The sequence below is a fragment of the Ranitomeya imitator genome, chromosome 9, assembly GCF_032444005.1.
Source record: "Ranitomeya imitator isolate aRanImi1 chromosome 9, aRanImi1.pri, whole genome shotgun sequence".
NCBI lineage: Eukaryota > Metazoa > Chordata > Amphibia > Anura > Dendrobatidae > Ranitomeya > Ranitomeya imitator.
This window is the reverse complement of record NC_091290.1, coordinates 38,765,351-38,784,673: the sequence shown is the minus strand read 5'-3', so window position 1 is coordinate 38,784,673 and position 19,323 is coordinate 38,765,351. Positions and strand designations below refer to the sequence as shown.

Sequence of the window (19,323 nt, the reverse complement as noted above, 5' to 3'; positions counted from 1 at the left end):
AGATGTTTATGTGTACAGACACTTTGTAACTATTGTTTACTATGAGATCACCCCCCTCTGATTACTATGGCACTGGTCACCCTATATTCTGTGAGATTACCAACCCCCCTCTGATTACTATGGCACTGGTCACCCTATATTCTGTGAGATTACCACCCCGCCTCTGATTACTATGGCACTGGTCACCCTATATTCTGTGAGATTACCAACCCCCCTCTGATTACTATGGCACTGGTCACCCTATATTCTGTGAGATTACCACCCCGCCTCTGATTACTATGGCACTGGTCACCCTATATTCTGCGAGATTACCACCCCGCCTCTGATTACTATGGCACTGGTCACCCTATATTGTGAGATTACCAACCCCCCTCTGATTACTATGGCACTGGTCACACTATATTCTGTGAGATTACCACCCCGCCTCTGATTACTATGGCACTGGTCACCCTATATTCTGTGAGATTACCACCCCGCCTCTGATTACTATGGCACTGGTCACCCTATATTCTGCGAGATTACCCCCTCTCTGATTACTATGGCACTGGTCACCCTATATTCTGTGAGATTACCACCCCGCCTCTGATTACTATGGCTCTGGTCACCCCGTATTCTGCGAGATTACCACCACCCCTCTGATTACTATGGCACTGGTCACTCCGTATTCTGCGAGATTACCCCCCCCCCCCTCTGATTATTATGGCACTGGTCACCCTATATTCTGTGAGATTACCACCCCCCCTCTGATTACTATGGCACTGGTCACCCTAAATTCGGCGAGATTACCACCCCCCCTCTGATTACTATAGCACTGGTCACCCTATATTCTGCGAGATTACCACCCCCCCCCCCCTCTGATTACTATGGCACTGGTCACCCTATATTCTGTGAGATTACCACCCCCCCTCTGATTACTATGGCACTGGTCACCCTATATTCTGTGAGATTACCACCCCCTCTCTTATTACTATGGCACTGGTCACCCTATATTCTGCGAGATTACCACCCCCCCTCTGATTACTATAGCACTGGTCACTCTATATTCTGCGAGATTACCACCCCCCTCTGATTACTATGGCACTGGTCACCCTATATTCTGCGAGATTACCCCCCCCCCCCGATTACTATGGCACTGGTCACCCCGTATTCTGCGAGATTACCCCCCCCCCCTCTGATTACCATGGCACTGGTCACCCTGTATTCTGCGAGATTACCACCCCCCCTCTGATTACTATGGCACTGGTCACCCTATATTCTGCGAGATTACACCCCCCCCTCTGATTACTATAGCACTGGTCACCCTGTATTCTGTGAGATTACCATCCCTCTCTCTGATTACTGTGACACTGGTCACCCTGTATTCTGTGAGTTTACCATCCCCCTCTTTGATTACTATGACACTGGTGACCCTGTACTCTGAGATTACCTCCCTCTATGATTACTATGGCACTGGTCACCCCATATTCTGTGAGATTACCACCACCCCCTCTCTCATTACTATGGTACTGATCACCCTGCATTCTGTGAGATTAATCCCTCACTGATTATTATGGTACTGGTCACCCAGAATTCTGTGAGATTAGGCCCCTGCACCCCTTTTGTGCTACAGCATTGCTCACTCTGTTCTGAGAGATTAGCCCCTCCCCTTGATTACTATGGTACTGGTCACTCCGTATTCTTAGAGATTAGCCCCCCCCCCCCCTATTTACTAAGGTACTGTCCACGCTGTAGTCTGAGAGATTAGGTTCCCTCCCCTACTCTAATTACTACGGCACTTGTCACTCCATATTCTGTGAGATTAGCCCCCTCTTCCTCGTATACTATGGCACTTGTCACTCCATATTCTGTGAGATTAGTCCCCTCTTTCCCGCATACTATGGCACTTGTCACTCCATATTCTGAGAGATTAGCCCCCTCTTCCCCGTATACTATAGCACTTGTCACTCCATATTCTGTGAGATTAGCCCCCTCTTCCTCGTATACTGTGGCACTTGTCACTCCATATTCTGTGAGATTAGCCCCCTCTTCCCCGTGTACTATGGCACATGTCACTCCATATTCTGTGAGATTAGCCCCCTCTTCCTCGTATACTATAGCACTTGTCACTCCATATTCTGAGAGATTAGCCATCTCTTCCCCGTATACGATAGCACTTGTCACTCCATATTCTGTGAGATTAGCCCCCTCTTCCTCGTATACGATAGCACTTGTCACTCCATATTCTGTGAGATTAGCCCCCTCTTCCTCGTATACTATAGCACTTGTCACTCCATATTCTGAGAGATTAGCCCCCTCTTCCTCGTATACTATAGCACATGTCACTCCATATTCTGTGAGATTAGCCCCCTCTTCCTCGTATACTATAGCACATGTCACTCCATATTCTGTGAGATTAGCCCCCTCTTCCTCGTATACTATAGCACTTGTCACTCCATATTCTGAGAGATTAGCCCCCTCTTCCCTGCATACTATGGCACTTGTCACTCCATATTCTGTGAGATTAGCCCCCTCTTCCACGTATACTATAGCACTTGTCACTCCATATTCTGTGAGATTAGCCCCCTCTTCCCCGTGTACTATAGCACTTGTCACTCCATATTCTGTGAGATTAGCCCCCCCCTCTGATTCTTATGGCACTGGTCACCCTGTATTCTGTGAGATTACCACCCCCTCTCTGATTACTGTGGCACTGGTCACCCTATATTCTGTGAGATTACCACCCCCTTCTGATTACTATGGCACTGGTCACCCTGTATTCTGTGAGATTACCCCCTCTCTGATTACTATGGCACTGGTCACCCTGTATTCTGTGAGATTACCCCCTCTCTGATTACTATGGCACTGGTCACCCTATATTCTGTGAGATTACCATCCCCCTCTGATTACTATGGCACTGGTCACCCTATATTCTGTGAGATTACCATCCCCCTCTGATTACTATGGCACTGGTCACCCTATATTCTGTGAGATTACCACCCCCCTCTGATTACTATGGCACTGGTCACCCTGTATTCTGTGAGATTACCACCCCCCCTCTGATTACTATGGCACTGGTCACCCCGTATTCTGCGAGATTACCCTCCCCCCCCTCTGATTACTGTGGCACTGGTCACCCTATATTCTGTGAGATTACCACCCCCCCTCTGATTACTATGGCACTGGTCACCCTATATTCTGCGAGATTACCCCCTCTGATTACTATGGCTCTGGTCACCCCTTATTCTGCGAGATTACCACCACCCCTCTGATTACTATGGCACTGGTCACTCCGTATTCTGCGAGATTACCCCCCCCCCTCTGATTACTATGGCACTGGTCACCCTAAATTCGGCGAGATTACCACCCCCCCTCTGATTACTATAGCACTGGTCACCCTATATTCTGCAAGATTACCACCCCCCCCTCTGATTACTATGGCACTGGTCACCCTATATTCTGTGAGATTACCACCCCCTCTCTGAATACTATGGCACTGGTCACCCTATATTCTGCGAGATTACCACCCCCCCTCTGATTACTATAGCACTGGTCACTCTATATTCTGCGAGATTACCACCCACCTCTGATTACTATGGCACTGGTCACCCCGTATTCTGCGAGATTACCCCCCCTCTGATTACCATGGCACTGGTCACCCTGTATTCTGCGAGATTACCACCCCCCCTCTGATTACTATGGCACTGGTCACCCTATATTCTGCGAGATTACACCCCCCCCCCCTCTGATTACTATAGCACTGGTCACCCTGTATTCTGTGAGATTACCATCCCCCTCTCTGATTACTGTGACACTGGTCACCCTGTATTCTGTGAGTTTACCATCCCCCTCTTTGATTACTATGACACTGGTGACCCTGTACTCTGAGATTACCTCCCTCTCTGATTACTATGGCACTGGTCACCCCGTATTCTGTGAAATTACCACCCCCCTCTGATTACTATGGCACTGGTCACCCCATATTCTGTGAGATTACCACCACCCCCTCTCTCATTACTATGGTACTGATCACCCTGCATTCTGTGAGATTAATCCCTCACTGATTATTATGGTACTGGTCACCCAGAATTCTGTGAGATTAGGCCCCTGCACCCCTTTTGTGCTACAGCATTGCTCACTCTGTTCTGAGAGATTAGCCCCTCCCCTTGATTACTATGGTACTGGTCACTCCGTATTCTGTGAAATTACCACCCCCCTCTGATTACTATGGCACTGGTCACCCCATATTCTGTGAGATTACCACCACCCCCTCTCTCATTACTATGGTACTGATCACCCTGCATTCTGTGAGATTAATCCCTCACTGATTATTATGGTACTGGTCACCCAGAATTCTGTGAGATTAGGCCCCTGCACCCCTTTTGTGCTACAGCATTGCTCACTCTGTTCTGAGAGATTAGCCCCTCCCCTTGATTACTATGGTACTGGTCACTCCGTATTCTTAGAGATTAGCCCCCCCCCCTATTTACTAAGGTACTGTCCACGCTGTAGTCTGAGAGATTAGGTTCCCTCCCCTACTCTAATTACTACGGCACTTGTCACTCCATATTCTGTGAGATTAGCCCCCTCTTCCTCGTATACTATGGCACTTGTCACTCCATATTCTGTGAGATTAGTCCCCTCTTCCCCGCATACTATGGCACTTGTCACTCCATATTCTGTGAGATTAGCCCCCTCTTCCCCGTATACTATGGCACTTGTCACTCCATATTCTGAGAGATTAGCCCCCTCTTCCCCGTATACTATGGCACTTGTCACTCCATATTCTGAGAGATTAGCCCCCTCTTCCCCGTATACTATGGCACTTGTCACTCCATATTCTGTGAGATTAGCCCCCTCTTCCTCGTATACTGTGGCACTTGTCACTCCATATTCTGAGAGATTAGCCCCCTCTTCCCCGTATACTATAGCACTTGTCACTCCATATTCTGAGAGATTAGCCACCTCTTCCCCGTATACTATAGCACTTGTCACTCCATATTCTGTGAGATTAGCCCCCTCTTCCTCGTATACTGTGGCACTTGTCACTCCATATTCTGTGAGATTAGCCCCATCTTCCTCGTATACTATAGCACTTGTCACTCCATATTCTGTGAGATTAGCCCCCTCTTCCCCGTGTACTATGGCACATGTCACTCCATATTCTGTGAGATTAGCCCCCTCTTCCTCGTATACTATAGCACATGTCACTCCATATTCTGTGAGATTAGCCCCCTCTTCCTCGTGTACTATAGCACTTGTCACTCCATATTCTGAGAGATTAGCCCCCTCTTCCCTGCATACTATGGCACTTGTCACTCCATATTCTGTGCGATTAGCCCCCTCTTCCTCGTATACTATAGCACTTGTCACTCCATATTCTGTGAGATTAGCCATCTCTTCCCCGTATACGATAGCAGTTGTCACTCCATATTCTGTGAGATTAGCCCCCTCTTCCTCGTATACTATAGCACTTGTCACTCCATATTCTGTGAGATTAGCCCCCTCTTCCCCGTGTACTATGGCACTTGACACTCCATATTCTGTGAGATTAGCCCCCCTCTTCCTCGTGTACTATAGCACATGACACTCCATATTCTGTGAGATTAGCCCCCTCTTCCTCGTATACTATAGCACTTGTCACTCCATATTCTGAGAGATTAGCCCCCTCTTCCTCGTATACTATAGCACATGTCACTCCATATTCTGTGAGATTAGCCCCCTCTTCCTCGTATACTATAGCACATGTCACTCCATATTCTGTGAGATTAGCCCCCTCTTCCTCGTATACTATAGCACTTGTCACTCCATATTCTGAGAGATTAGCCCCCTCTTCCCTGCATACTATGGCACTTGTCACTCCATATTCTGTGAGATTAGCACCCTCTTCCACGTATACTATAGCACTTGTCACTCCATATTCTGTGAGATTAGCCCCCTCTTCCCCGTGTACTATAGCACTTGTCACTCCATATTCTGTGAGATTAGCCCCCCCCCTCTGATTCTTATGGCACTGGTCACCCTGTATTCTGTGAGATTACCACCCCCTCTCTGATTACTGTGGCACTGGTCACCCTATATTCTGTGAGATTACCACCCCCTTCTGATTACTATGGCACTGGTCACCCTGTATTCTGTGAGATTACCCCCTCTCTGATTACTATGGCACTGGTCACCCTATATTCTGTGAGATTACCATCCCCCTCTGATTACTATGGCACTGGTCACCCTATATTCTGTGAGATTACCATCCCCCTCTGATTACTATGGCACTGGTCACCCTATATTCTGTGAGATTACCACCCCCCTCTGATTACTATGGCACTGGTCACCCTGTATTCTGTGAGATTACCACCCCCCCTCTGATTACTATGGCACTGGTCACCCCGTATTCTGCGAGATTACCCTCCCCCCCCTCTGATTACTGTGGCACTGGTCACCCTATATTCTGTGAGATTACCACCCCCCCTCTGATTACTATGGCACTGGTCACCCTATATTCTGCGAGATTACCCCCTCTGATTACTATGGCTCTGGTCACCCCTTATTCTGCGAGATTACCACCACCCCTCTGATTACTATGGCACTGGTCACTCCGTATTCTGTGAGATTACCCCCCCCCCTCTGATTACTATGGCACTGGTCACCCTAAATTCGGCGAGATTACCACCCCCCCTCTGATTACTATAGCACTGGTCACCCTATATTCTGCAAGATTACCACCCCCCCCTCTGATTACTATGGCACTGGTCACCCTATATTCTGTGAGATTACCACCCCCTCTCTGAATACTATGGCACTGGTCACCCTATATTCTGCGAGATTACCACCCCCCCTCTGATTACTATAGCACTGGTCACTCTATATTCTGCGAGATTACCACCCCCCTCTGATTACTATGGCACTGGTCACCCTGTATTCTGCGAGATTACCACCCCCCCTCTGATTACTATGGCACTGGTCACCCTATATTCTGCGAGATTACACCCCCCCCCCCCCCTCTGATTACTATAGCACTGGTCACCCTGTATTCTGTGAGATTACCATCCCCCTCTCTGATTACTGTGACACTGGTCACCCTGTATTCTGTGAGTTTACCATCCCCCTCTTTGATTACTATGACACTGGTGACCCTGTACTCTGAGATTACCTCCCTCTCTGATTACTATGGCACTGGTCACCCCGTATTCTGTGAAATTACCACCCCCCTCTGATTACTATGGCACTGGTCACCCCATATTCTGTGAGATTACCACCACCCCCTCTCTCATTACTATGGTACTGATCACCCTGCATTCTGTGAGATTAATCCCTCACTGATTATTATGGTACTGGTCACCCAGAATTCTGTGAGATTAGGCCCCTGCACCCCTTTTGTGCTACAGCATTGCTCACTCTGTTCTGAGAGATTAGCCCCTCCCCTTGATTACTATGGTACTGGTCACTCCGTATTCTGTGAAATTACCACCCCCCTCTGATTACTATGGCACTGGTCACCCCATATTCTGTGAGATTACCACCACCCCCTCTCTCATTACTATGGTACTGATCACCCTGCATTCTGTGAGATTAATCCCTCACTGATTATTATGGTACTGGTCACCCAGAATTCTGTGAGATTAGGCCCCTGCACCCCTTTTGTGCTACAGCATTGCTCACTCTGTTCTGAGAGATTAGCCCCTCCCCTTGATTACTATGGTACTGGTCACTCCGTATTCTTAGAGATTAGCCCCCCCCCCCCCCCTATTTACTAAGGTACTGTCCACGCTGTAGTCTGAGAGATTAGGTTCCCTCCCCTACTCTAATTACTACGGCACTTGTCACTCCATATTCTGTGAGATTAGCCCCCTCTTCCTCGTATACTATGGCACTTGTCACTCCATATTCTGTGAGATTAGTCCCCTCTTTCCCGCATACTATGGCACTTGTCACTCCATATTCTGAGAGATTAGCCCCCTCTTCCCCGTATACTATAGCACTTGTCACTCCATATTCTGTGAGATTAGCCCCCTCTTCCTCGTATACTGTGGCACTTGTCACTCCATATTCTGTGAGATTAGCCCCATCTTCCTCGTATACTATAGCACTTGTCACTCCATATTCTGTGAGATTAGCCCCCTCTTCCCCGTGTACTATGGCACATGTCACTCCATATTCTGTGAGATTAGCCCCCTCTTCCTCGTATACTATAGCACATGTCACTCCATATTCTGTGAGATTAGCCCCCTCTTCCTCGTATACTATAGCACTTGTCACTCCATATTCTGAGAGATTAGCCCCCTCTTCCCTGCATACTATGGCACTTGTCACTCCATATTCTGTGAGATTAGCCCCCTCTTCCTCGTATACTATAGCACTTGTCACTCCATATTCTGTGAGATTAGCCCCCTCTTCCCCGTGTACTATAGCACTTGTCACTCCATATTCTGTGAGATTAGCCCCCTCTTCCTCGTATACTGTGGCACTTGTCACTCCATATTCTGTGAGATTAGCCAGCTCTTCCTCGTATACTATAGCACTTGTCACTCCATATTCTGTGAGATTAGCCCCCTCTTCCTCGTATGCTATGGCACTTGTCACTCCATATTCTGTGAGATTAGCCCCCTCTTCCTCGTATACTGTGGCACTTGTCACTCCATATTCTGAGAGATTAGCCCCCTCTTCCTCGTATACTATAGCACTTGTCACTCCATATTCTGTGAGATTAGCCCCCTCTTTCTCGTATACTATAGCACTTGTCACTTCATATTCTGTGAGATTAGCCCCCTCTTCCCCGTGTACTATGGCACTTGTCACTCCATATTCTGAGAGATTAGCCCCCTCTTCCCCGCATACTATAGCACTTGTCACTCCATATTCTGTGAGATTAGCCCCCTCTTCCTCGTATACTGTGGCACTTGTCACTCCATATTCTGTGAGATTAGCCCCCTCTTCCTCGTGTACTATAGCACTTGTCTCTCCATATTCTGTGAGATTAGCCCCCTCTTCCTCGTATACTGTGGCACTTGTCACTCCATATTCTGTGAGATTAGCCCCCTCTTCCTCGTGTACTATAGCATTTGTCACTCCATATTCTGAGAGATTAGCCCCCTCTTCCTCGTATACTGTGGCACTTGTCACTCCATATTCTGTGAGATTAGCCCCCTCTTCCTTTTATACTATGGCACTTGTCTTTCCATATTCTGTGAGATTAGCCCCCTCTTCCCCGTGTACTATGGCACTTGTCACTCCATATTCTGTGAGATTAGCCCCCTCTTCCTCGTATACTATAGCACATGTCACTCCATATTCTGTGAGATTAGCCCCCTCTTCCCCGTGTACTATGGCACTTGTCACTCCATATTCTGTGAGATTAGCCCTCTCTTCCTCGTATACTATAGCACATGTCACTCCATATTCTGTGAGATTAGCCCCCTCTTCCCCGTGTACTATGTCACTTGTCACTGCATATTCTGTGAGATTAGTCACCTCTTCCTCGTATACTATAGCACTTGTCACTGCATATTCTGTGAGATTAGTCACCTCTTCCTCGTATACTATAGCACTTGTCACTCCATATTCTGTGAGATTAGCCCCCTCTTCCCCGTGTACTATGGCACTTGTCACTCCATATTCTGTGAGATTAGCCCCCTCTTCCTCGTATACTATAGCACATGTCACTCCATATTCTGTGAGATTAGCCCCCTCTTCCCCGTGTACTATGGCACTTGTCACTCCATATTCTGTGAGATTAGCCCCCTCTTCCTCGTATACTATAGCACATGTCACTCCATATTCTGTGAGATTAGCCCCCTCTTCCTCGTATACTGTGGCACTTGTCACTCCATATTCTGTGAGATTAGCCCCCTCTTCCCCGTGTACTATGGCACTTGTCACTCCATATTCTGTGAGATTAGCCCCCTCTTCCTCGTATACTGTGGCACTTGTCACTCCATATTCTGTGAGATTAGCCCCCTCTTCCTCGTATACTGTGGCACTTGTCACTCCATATTCTGTGAGATTAGCCCCCTCTTCCTCGTATACTATGGCACTTGTCATTCCATATTCTGTGAGATTAGCCCCCTCTTCCCCGTGTACTATAGCACTTGTCACTCCATATTCTGTGAGATTAACCCTCTCTTCCTCGTATACTATAGCACATGTCACTCCATATTCTGTGAGATTAGCCCCCTCTTCCCCGTGTACTATGGCACTTGTCACTCCATATTCTGTGAGATTAGCCCCCTCTTCCTCGTATACTATAGCACATGTCACTCCATATTCTGTGAGATTAGCCCCCTCTTCCCCGTGTACTATGGCACTTGTCACTGCATATTCTGTGAGATTAGCCCCCTCTTCCCCGTATACTATAGCACTTGTCACTCCATATTCTGTGAGATTAGCCCCCTCTTCCCCGTGTACTATGGCACTTGTCACTCCATATTCTGTGAGATTAGCCCCCTCTTCCTCGTATACTATAGCACTTGTCACTCCATATTCTGTGAGATTAGCCCCCTCTTCCCCGTGTACTATGGCACTTGTCACTCCATATTCTGTGAGATTAGCCCCCTCTTCCTCGTATACTATAGCACATGTCACTCCATATTCTGTGAGATTAGCCCCCTCTTCCTCGTATACTGTGGCACTTGTCACTCCATATTCTGTGAGATTAGCCCCCTCTTCCTCGTATACTATAGCACATGTCACTCCATATTCTGTGAGATTAGCCCCCTCTTCCTCGTATACTGTGGCACTTGTCACTCCATATTCTGTGAGATTAGCCCCCTCTTCCTCGTATACTATGGCACTTGTCATTCCATATTCTGTGAGATTAGCCCCCTCTTCCCCGTGTACTATAGCACTTGTCACTCCATATTCTCTGAGATTAACCCTCTCTTCCCCACATACTATGGCAAATCACCCAAATCACAAAATGGATGTGTACAACAAAATATGGAACAAAATATGAAAAAAAAAACAACAAATAATAAAGCATTTATGTGATCTGTATTTTTTAAGCAATTATGAAGTGCATTAAATAGTGATCTTTGTGGGGAAATATTGGGATTTTTTTTTTATCATCAAGCACAGGACTACACCTCCTAGGGACGTAGAGGCTATTTTACATTTTTGTTTTCTTTTAGTCGCTCCTAATTTGTGTGTTTTTTTTTTTTTTTTCTTCTTAGCACCTCTTTTTGATATATTAAATGGAAATGAAATCATTATGTAGAAGTTTCTGTGTTAGGAAATATTGTTTGGGTAATGTTGCCAAACCTGTTAGGCTGTTAGTCTTGCGTTGTGAGGAATATTGTCTTTATAAGGCTGTTTGTCATCAGCACCTACATACTGCACTGCAGACAAGGATGCATCACTTAGCAAAGAAGTTTGTTGGGACAAAAAAAAAATCTTACTGCAAGACCATGAACCTCTTTTCTTAATGCTATTGTTTGTTTTTTAGCATCTTTTGGATTTATTCTTCTTGAATATTTGCAATCCTTATCATGGTGGCAACATAATAGTGAATACGAGTTACTAGGTAGGAGAGGAGGATTTGTGGTTGTTACTATGGACTGAACCTATTGCTGTGCTGCATCAGCAACTCGTATACATTATGCGCCATGTTTGCAGATACAAGTTGTCATACTTGGAATGTGAAAGAACAAGACTGGCAAGGTGCATGTACTTTTCTGAACTTTTAGGGTATGTGCACACGTATCTGAGTGTGCAGCGGATTTGATAAATCCGCAGTGCAAAACCGCTGCGTTTTTTACTGCGGATTTATCGCGGTTTCCGCTGCCGGTTTACACCTGCAGTTTTCTATTGGAGCAGGTGTAAACCCGCAGCGGAATCCGCACAAAGAAGTGACATGCTGTGGAATGTAAACCGCTGCGTTTCCGCGCGTTTTTTTTATTTCTGCAGCATGTGCACTGCGGATTTTGCTTCCCATAGGTTTACATTACACTGTAAACGTATGGGAAACCGCTGAGGATCCGCAGCAAAATCCGCATCGTGTGCACAGAGCCTAATAGTTGTGTTCAGAGTTGTTGATACTCAATGTAACGTCACAAATGGTCTATTGATAATGATGTTGCCGTTTGATATTGTGGGATATTATTAGAACTTGAAAGTCTATCCATCATCATCGATATATTTTCTTTTTCAAGTTCACACTGAGTAGAAGTTTTTGCACAAATTGTTGTTGTAGAACTAAAGCCTCACACAGACTTTTTTTTTCTATTTTTTTATTTTTGCTACGTACCAAGAACAAACAGACCATTTTTCATCAGCGAGATCCGATTTTCATCCTTTGCGGATTTTGCTGCGGATCCGATGCTGCGGATTTGCAGCAGTTTTCCATGCGTTTACAGTACCATGTAAACCTATGGAAACCAAAATCCGCAGTGCACATGCTGCGGAAAAAAACGTGCGTAAACGTAGCATTGTTTATTCCGCAGCATGCCAATTCTTTGTGCGGATTCTGCGGCGGTTTACACCTGCTCCATAATAGGAATCCGCAGGTATGAAACCACAGGTGGAATCCGCACAAAATCTGCAAAAAAATCGCTGTAATTCCGCAGGAAATCCGCAGTGCATTTTACCTGCGGATGTACCAAAATCAGTCCGGAAAAATCCGCAGCATGTGCACGTGGCCTTATTGTCTGTGAATCACTATCCACAAGAAAAAAACTTTGTGAAAATGCCCATAGACTGTAATGGGTGCGTGTTCTAGCCCTGAAAACCTGACATCTGAATGAGGCCTTGGTTCACACTGCAGGGCACACTCGGCTTATCGGGTGGTTGGTTGCTTGCTTATATTTTTGTTTTCATGTAATTGATGCCTAGTGTGGGGGGGAAAAATATACCGCAAGGAAAGGGGTCAAGACTTTGCAGTAGAAACTAGAAACCAGTATACTGCTCAGATGTATCTTGAGGTCATACTTTAGATGGACGGCAGGTACATCATGAGCAGTTCACTTGCAGTCTGAATGTAGCTTTTGGGTCGCTTTCATATGAACACATTCACCGTTAATATTGGATATGCTTTTTTTTAGATTAGATCCAGAAATTGTTAAGCTGGATCTAGTTATGTGGACATATCAGTCACATATTTTAACCAGATGACAATAGAGATCCGTAAATTTGCAACTATTAGTCCTGGGCTTAAATATTGCGCCATTGTAAATTGATGACACTGGATTAAAGCTTCTGCAATCCAGCACGAGCATGTTGGGTGTCCGTGTGTCAGAAACAGTTGGGGACCTCGAAGTGAAGACAGAAGTGGTTTATCACTGCTTCTGTTTTCTCTTTTTCCAGCCAGAAATTTCTCAATGGGCACTATGCAGACCTGTCTGACATAATCGCTGAGTGTCTGCCTGGTATAACCGAGCTGATAGGTCCCAGGAGACCCAAATCCGCTCTGCCAGTGACATGTGGCAAAGCATGGGGCTCTTTTCCCTTTCCACTGCAACTGGGGCTGCAATGAATGCCCAAGTTACAGAGGAAAAATATATTTACCATGTCTTTTTGTGATCTCCTGGAGAAGGCAAAAAAAAAATTGTGTGTGCATATAATATCATTTGAAAAAACTCCTCACTACAATAAAAAAAAAAACTAACTTGAAAATGAAAATTGTTTCTAATAACATACATTTTAAAATCAATTAACAAAACCTAAATTACACATATTGGGTATGTGCATGAAAGAAAAAACCTGGAGCGTTCACTTAAAGGCTATGTGCACATGATGCGGATTTGCTGTGGATCCGCAGCGGATTATGCCGCGCGGAAACGCTGCAGATCCGCACTGTGATGTACAATATAATGTTATTCTATGGGGAAAAAAAAAACTGGTCAGAAAATCAGTGCGGAATTGCTGCGTATTTCAAAGAAGTGCATGTTACTTCTTTTGTGCGGATCTGCAGCGTTTCTGCACCCCTCCATGTTAAAAATCCGCAGTGGCCCAAAACCGCTGAAAATCTGCATCAATTCCGCATAAAAACCGCACAAAATCCGCGGCTGCGGATTCTGCCAGGACATGTGGATTTTGTGCAGAAAATTCTGCACCTCTTTTCTTACGTGTGCACATAGCCAAAAGGTTATTTGGTGAGAAGTGTAAACAATAAAAAATATAAACAAAAAGAATAATAAATAGTTTTTTTTTCCTATAAATTATTTAAACAAACTTCACAAATGTAAAATGTCCTCGTGTTTTACTCATTTTCCTCCCTAATGGAAAGCTCTTTGTTATGATTGTATTTTCCCAAGATGATATCCCCAGCTATAAAAATTATTGTGGCCTTCTCAGCGATTTCACCCTCTGGCATTCATTGCATAAAAAGGGGATTATGTCTGCAAGATAAGACTTTGCCGAGTTTTTGTTGTCTATTACCATGGAGACATATAGATCTGCATAGGAGTATACCGAAAGAATGAAAACGAAGGCCTGGTGTTGAAAATATGAACAACGCGGCCATCGATACAAAACATCAAGGACAGTTGGAGTGAAAAAGGCAACAGTGTACATTAAAGAGAAGTGGTATAATAATAATAATAACAATAATAATCTTTATTTACGGTATATAGCGCCAACATATTCCGCAGCGCTTTACAGTTGAACAGTTTCAAACACAACAGTCATAAGTAACAACGTTAACAATACAGTAATAAAGCAAAATCAGAGGACCCTGCTTACAATCTACAATGAGGTGGGGGAGATACAAAGTACAGGTGTGTATTTACAATGATGTATTTACAATGATGGTCCAGCCATCTTCAGGGGGTGGGGGATAGATGGAGATAGTGAATGGGCTACACACGCACACTTAGACATAAAATCACTTTGATTAGTGAATGTGATAGGCCGCTCTGAACAAATGTGTTTTGAGGGAGCGCCTAAAACTATGCAAATTGTGGCTGGTACTAATATCTTGGGGTAGAGCATTCCATAGGATTGGTGCAGCGCGGGAGAAGTCTTGGAGTCGGGAGTGGGAGGTACGGATTAGTGCAGAGGTTAGTCGAAAGTCATTTGCAGAGCGCAGCGGTCGGTTAAGCCGATAGATAGAAATGAGGGAGGAGATGTAAGGGGGTGCCGCACTGTGGAGAGCTTTGTGGATGAGAATGAGTACTTTGAATTGGATTCTATAATGAATGGGCAGCCAGTGTAACGACTGGTGAAGAGCGGACACGTCTGAGTAACGATTAGCCAGATGGACGACCCTGGCTGCTGCATTAAGGATAGACTGGAGAGGGGAAAGTCGAGTGAGGGGGAGGCCAATTAATAGAGCGTTGCAGTAGTCCATAGTATAAGTATGTATAGTATGGTATAGATGTACATCCCCCCCATGATTAGATTACAGAAAAGCACTGATGCCCAAATTCTTGTCCGTCCTAAAGGTTACAGATTTTTTGTGTGACCGGTATAGTAGTTTCTTTTCAATTTTTATATGCATTTGAATCGACATGGCTAACCATAGATTTTTTAGGTATTGTTTGGCATTTGATGGCATCCTACTTCTAGTCACCTTTCAGGCTCTATAAGTGGTAGATTAATGGAAGATCTGACTGATACTGAAGGTTGCTTGAGATATAACTCTTGTCAAAATGTTCTGCGTCTCAGATGAACGTCGTGAGCGAGGATACACCCTGATGTGACGCTAGTATGAGGTTAGGAAGTGTGCCACTTCCCTCTTTAACATGCGGTAGAACCTGTTTATCTTTAGACATTCATCTCTGCCCTGCCAAACTCTATGTACAAATTATCATTTCCGGGGGCCTGACATTCACATTGTATGTATCTGCGGTATAACAAGGAAATGTACAGTACATGCTACACTCGGCTGATCATAAACTATTTTAACAAAAAAAAATTTGTTAGCTGAGGGATTTCTATTTCCCACTATTTATTGGCTACTAGAAGTTATATTTTAAGGACTCGCCACAATAGAATATTTGACACAAATAAATGACTTCTATATTTTTGTTTAAATGTGTTAGAACTATGGCGAGCTGTACATTCTTACAAGGTTAGGGCTAAATAGTATTACTAATGAGGAGAACGAAACTTTGACATGTTCCATGTGGGACCAGAAAAATCGCCAGCATGCATCACCCCAAAACGATCAAGAAATGGTTCTTTGACTTTTCTTCCATAGATATCACCTATTACGTTAAGTGTGGGGCACTCGTATTGTACGGTTTGTTGCAAATTTTTGTTGTGGAATCTGTATTGAAAAAATGTAACAAATACACAGAACTTTGATGCTCCATTGCACATATTTAGAACATGTTTTATCTTTTTTTTTGTATTGTGTTCTTCATTATTAGCAGATAAAAATATTTTTTTGAGTCTGGCTATAATGTCCCTCATAAAATGTTCAAACAGGATGATTGGGTCTGTTTTTTTTTTTTTTTTTAAAGGGAATTTGTCATCAGATTTAACCCAGCTAATCCATTCAGGTCATAGAATAATGAACAAAGTGATAGCTTTTATATCTTTCATCCGCTGCGTTGTTGCAGAGAAATCTTCTTTTATCTTGATGGGCTCCACATCAGCCGACAGATCTACCTCCACACTCCATTTTCATATTTTATGCCTTCTTATAATCCCTTCTCCGTTCCTGCGACGTCAGCCGTTGCATGCAAAGTGTTGCATGCACACAGAAATCTCCTTATGTTTATGTGGATGGAAAAATAAAAAAGTTATAGCTCCTGGAAGAAGGGGAGGGAAAAAGCCCAATCACAAAAATGTAAAATTGGTCTCGAAGGGGTTAATGAATGGATATCTGTTTTGTATCCTGTAGTTTTCACGGCTGTCGTGTCTGTATTTTCTGTTCTGACCTTGTTGCCCACTCTAACTGGTGTAACATGGTGACCTCTGCAGTGTGCATTTAATTATTTATTACATTTTTCCTGAGTGTTTTGTGTTAACTATTGCCAAATTTGTGTATTTTTTTATTGGTGCGACGGTGCCTTTTCTCCCCCATAATATATGGATTTCTTGTCACAGTGTAGAATAGCGGCAAATATTTCCTTCTGACTACTGTTGTTGATCTGCATCATTTTGAATACATTATAGTTTCTAGTTAAAGGGAACCTGTCACCCCCCCAGGCGTTTGTAACTAAAAGAGCCACCTGGTGCAGCAGTAATGCTGCATTCTGACAAGGTGGCTCTTTTAGTTCTGGGTGCTGTAACTGCCGAAATAATCAGTTTTGTAATTTGTCCTAAATACCTTTTCTTCAGTCAAGGAGGCAGGCCTTTCCCCCCTGCTGCAGACGCCACACAGCCGTCACTCAAATCTTCTTGGCGCCGGGCGCCGCCTCCTCACCGCTATTTTGAAATCAGCCACATCAGCGCTCTTTTCTCCTGCCTTGGGCAGGCGCAGTGAGCGCTGCCCGTCTGTCCTCATGTGCAGTCCAGCTGACTGCGCCTGTGCGGCCGCCCTGCCTGTGAATCCCAGCCCCGTAGTATGAATAAATAAGAAGACACTGCGGGGCTGGGATTCACAGGCAGGGCGGCCGCACAGGCGCAGTCAGCTGGACTGCACATGAGGACAGACGGGCAGCGCTCACTGCGCCTGCCCAAGGCAGGAGAAAAGAGCGCAGGCGCCGGCCAATTTTAAAATAGCGGTGAGGAGGCGGCGCCAAGAAGATGTGATTGACGGCTGTGTTGGCGTCTGCAGCAGGGGGGAAAGGCCTGCCTCCTTGACTGAAGAAAAGGTATTTAGGACAAATTACAAAACTGATTATTTCGGCAGTTACAGCACCCAGAACTAAAAGAGCCACCTTGTCAGAATGCAGCATTACTGCTGCACCAGGTGGCTCTTTTAGTTAAAAACACCTGGGGGGAGGAACAGGTTCCCTTTAAAAGGTGACATTGAGCTCAATTTCTTCTCTCAGCTGATTAAACATGTAATTGCATGTGAATATACTCCTAATTTGGTATTTAAAAATAGTGGATTATGTCACAATAGGCCTTTTTCACATTTAGCATATTTTTTGAGGATTTTTTGGGTGCATATTTGTATACCAGACCAATGCCCAAACCCCATAACTTCCCTCTCCAAAATCACTGAAGGGGAGCTTGCTCATCTTCTCTCCAACTCACACCTCACCACTTGTGCACTTGACCCCATCCCACCTCCTCCCCAACCTCACCACCACACTTATCCCATCCCTAACCCATCTCTTCAACCTATCACTAACTTCTGGTACCTTCCCCACTGCTTTCAAACATACCACAATCACACCTATCCTCAAAAAGCCATCCCGTGACCCAAGCGCTATGTCCAGCTATCGCCCCATATTTTTGCTCCCATTTGCTTCCAAACTCCTTGAGCAGCATGTCCATGCTGAACTTTCCTCTCACTTTGCATCTAATGCTCTTCGATGATCTACAATCTGGCTTCCGTCCCCACCATTCCACTGAGACTGCCCTGACCAAAATTACTAACGACTTACTTACAGCCAAAGCTAACAGACAATTCTCTATACTCCTCCTTCTAGACCTGTCCTCTGCCTTCGACACAGCTGACCTCTGCCTTCGACACAGTTGACCACTGCCTCCTACTACAGATCCTCTCTTCCTTTGGTGTCAAAGACCTCGCCATATCTTGGATCTCCTCATACCTTACCAACCGCACATTTAGCGTTTCCTACTCCCATACTACCTCTTCATCTTGCCCCCTCTCTGTTGGTGTCCCTCAAGGCTCTGTCCTTGGGCCCTTACTCTTCTCAATCTATACACTCGGCCTGGGACAACTTATAAGGTCCTATGGCTTCCAGTACCCTCTATATGCTGATGACACTCAGATCTACCTCTCTGGGATTCTGGAGAGCAGAGAGATGACATCTGGGCCAGAGTGTCTATCAGCCATATCCTCCTCCTTCTCCTCTTGCTTCCTCAAACTCAATGTGGACAAACCTGAACTAATTATCTTTCCTCCATCTCGCACATCTTCCCTACCTGATCTATCTGTCAAAATAAATGAAATCACACTTTCCCCCGTCCCGGTAATCCGCTGCCTCGGAGTAATCCTGGATTCTGGATTCCGCACATCCAAGCTCTCGCCACCTCCTGTCGCCTCCAGCTGAAAAATATTTCCAGAATCCTTCCTTTCCTCAACTCTCACTCTACCAAAATGCTTGTGCATGCCCTAATCATCTCCCGCCTCGACTACGGCAACATCCTCCTCTGTGGCCTACCTTCTAAGGCCGGCGTCACACTTGGCGTAAGACAATACGGTCCGTATATTTACGGCCGTAATACGCTGAAAAGTCCCCAAAAAAGTGGTCCGTAGCTCCTCCGTAGGCAGGGTGTGTCAGCGTATTTTGCTCATGGCATCCTCCGTATGTAATCCGTACTGCGTGTTTT

The 19,323-nt window shown here is 45.3% G+C and overlaps 1 protein-coding gene across 4 annotated transcripts in view; it reads left to right on the top strand.

Annotated features, from left to right (window-relative positions):
• MARK2 (microtubule affinity regulating kinase 2) overlaps window positions 1–19,323 on the top strand; it is a 154,930-nt gene that overhangs the window by 967 nt on the left and 134,640 nt on the right. The window lies entirely within an intron of this gene.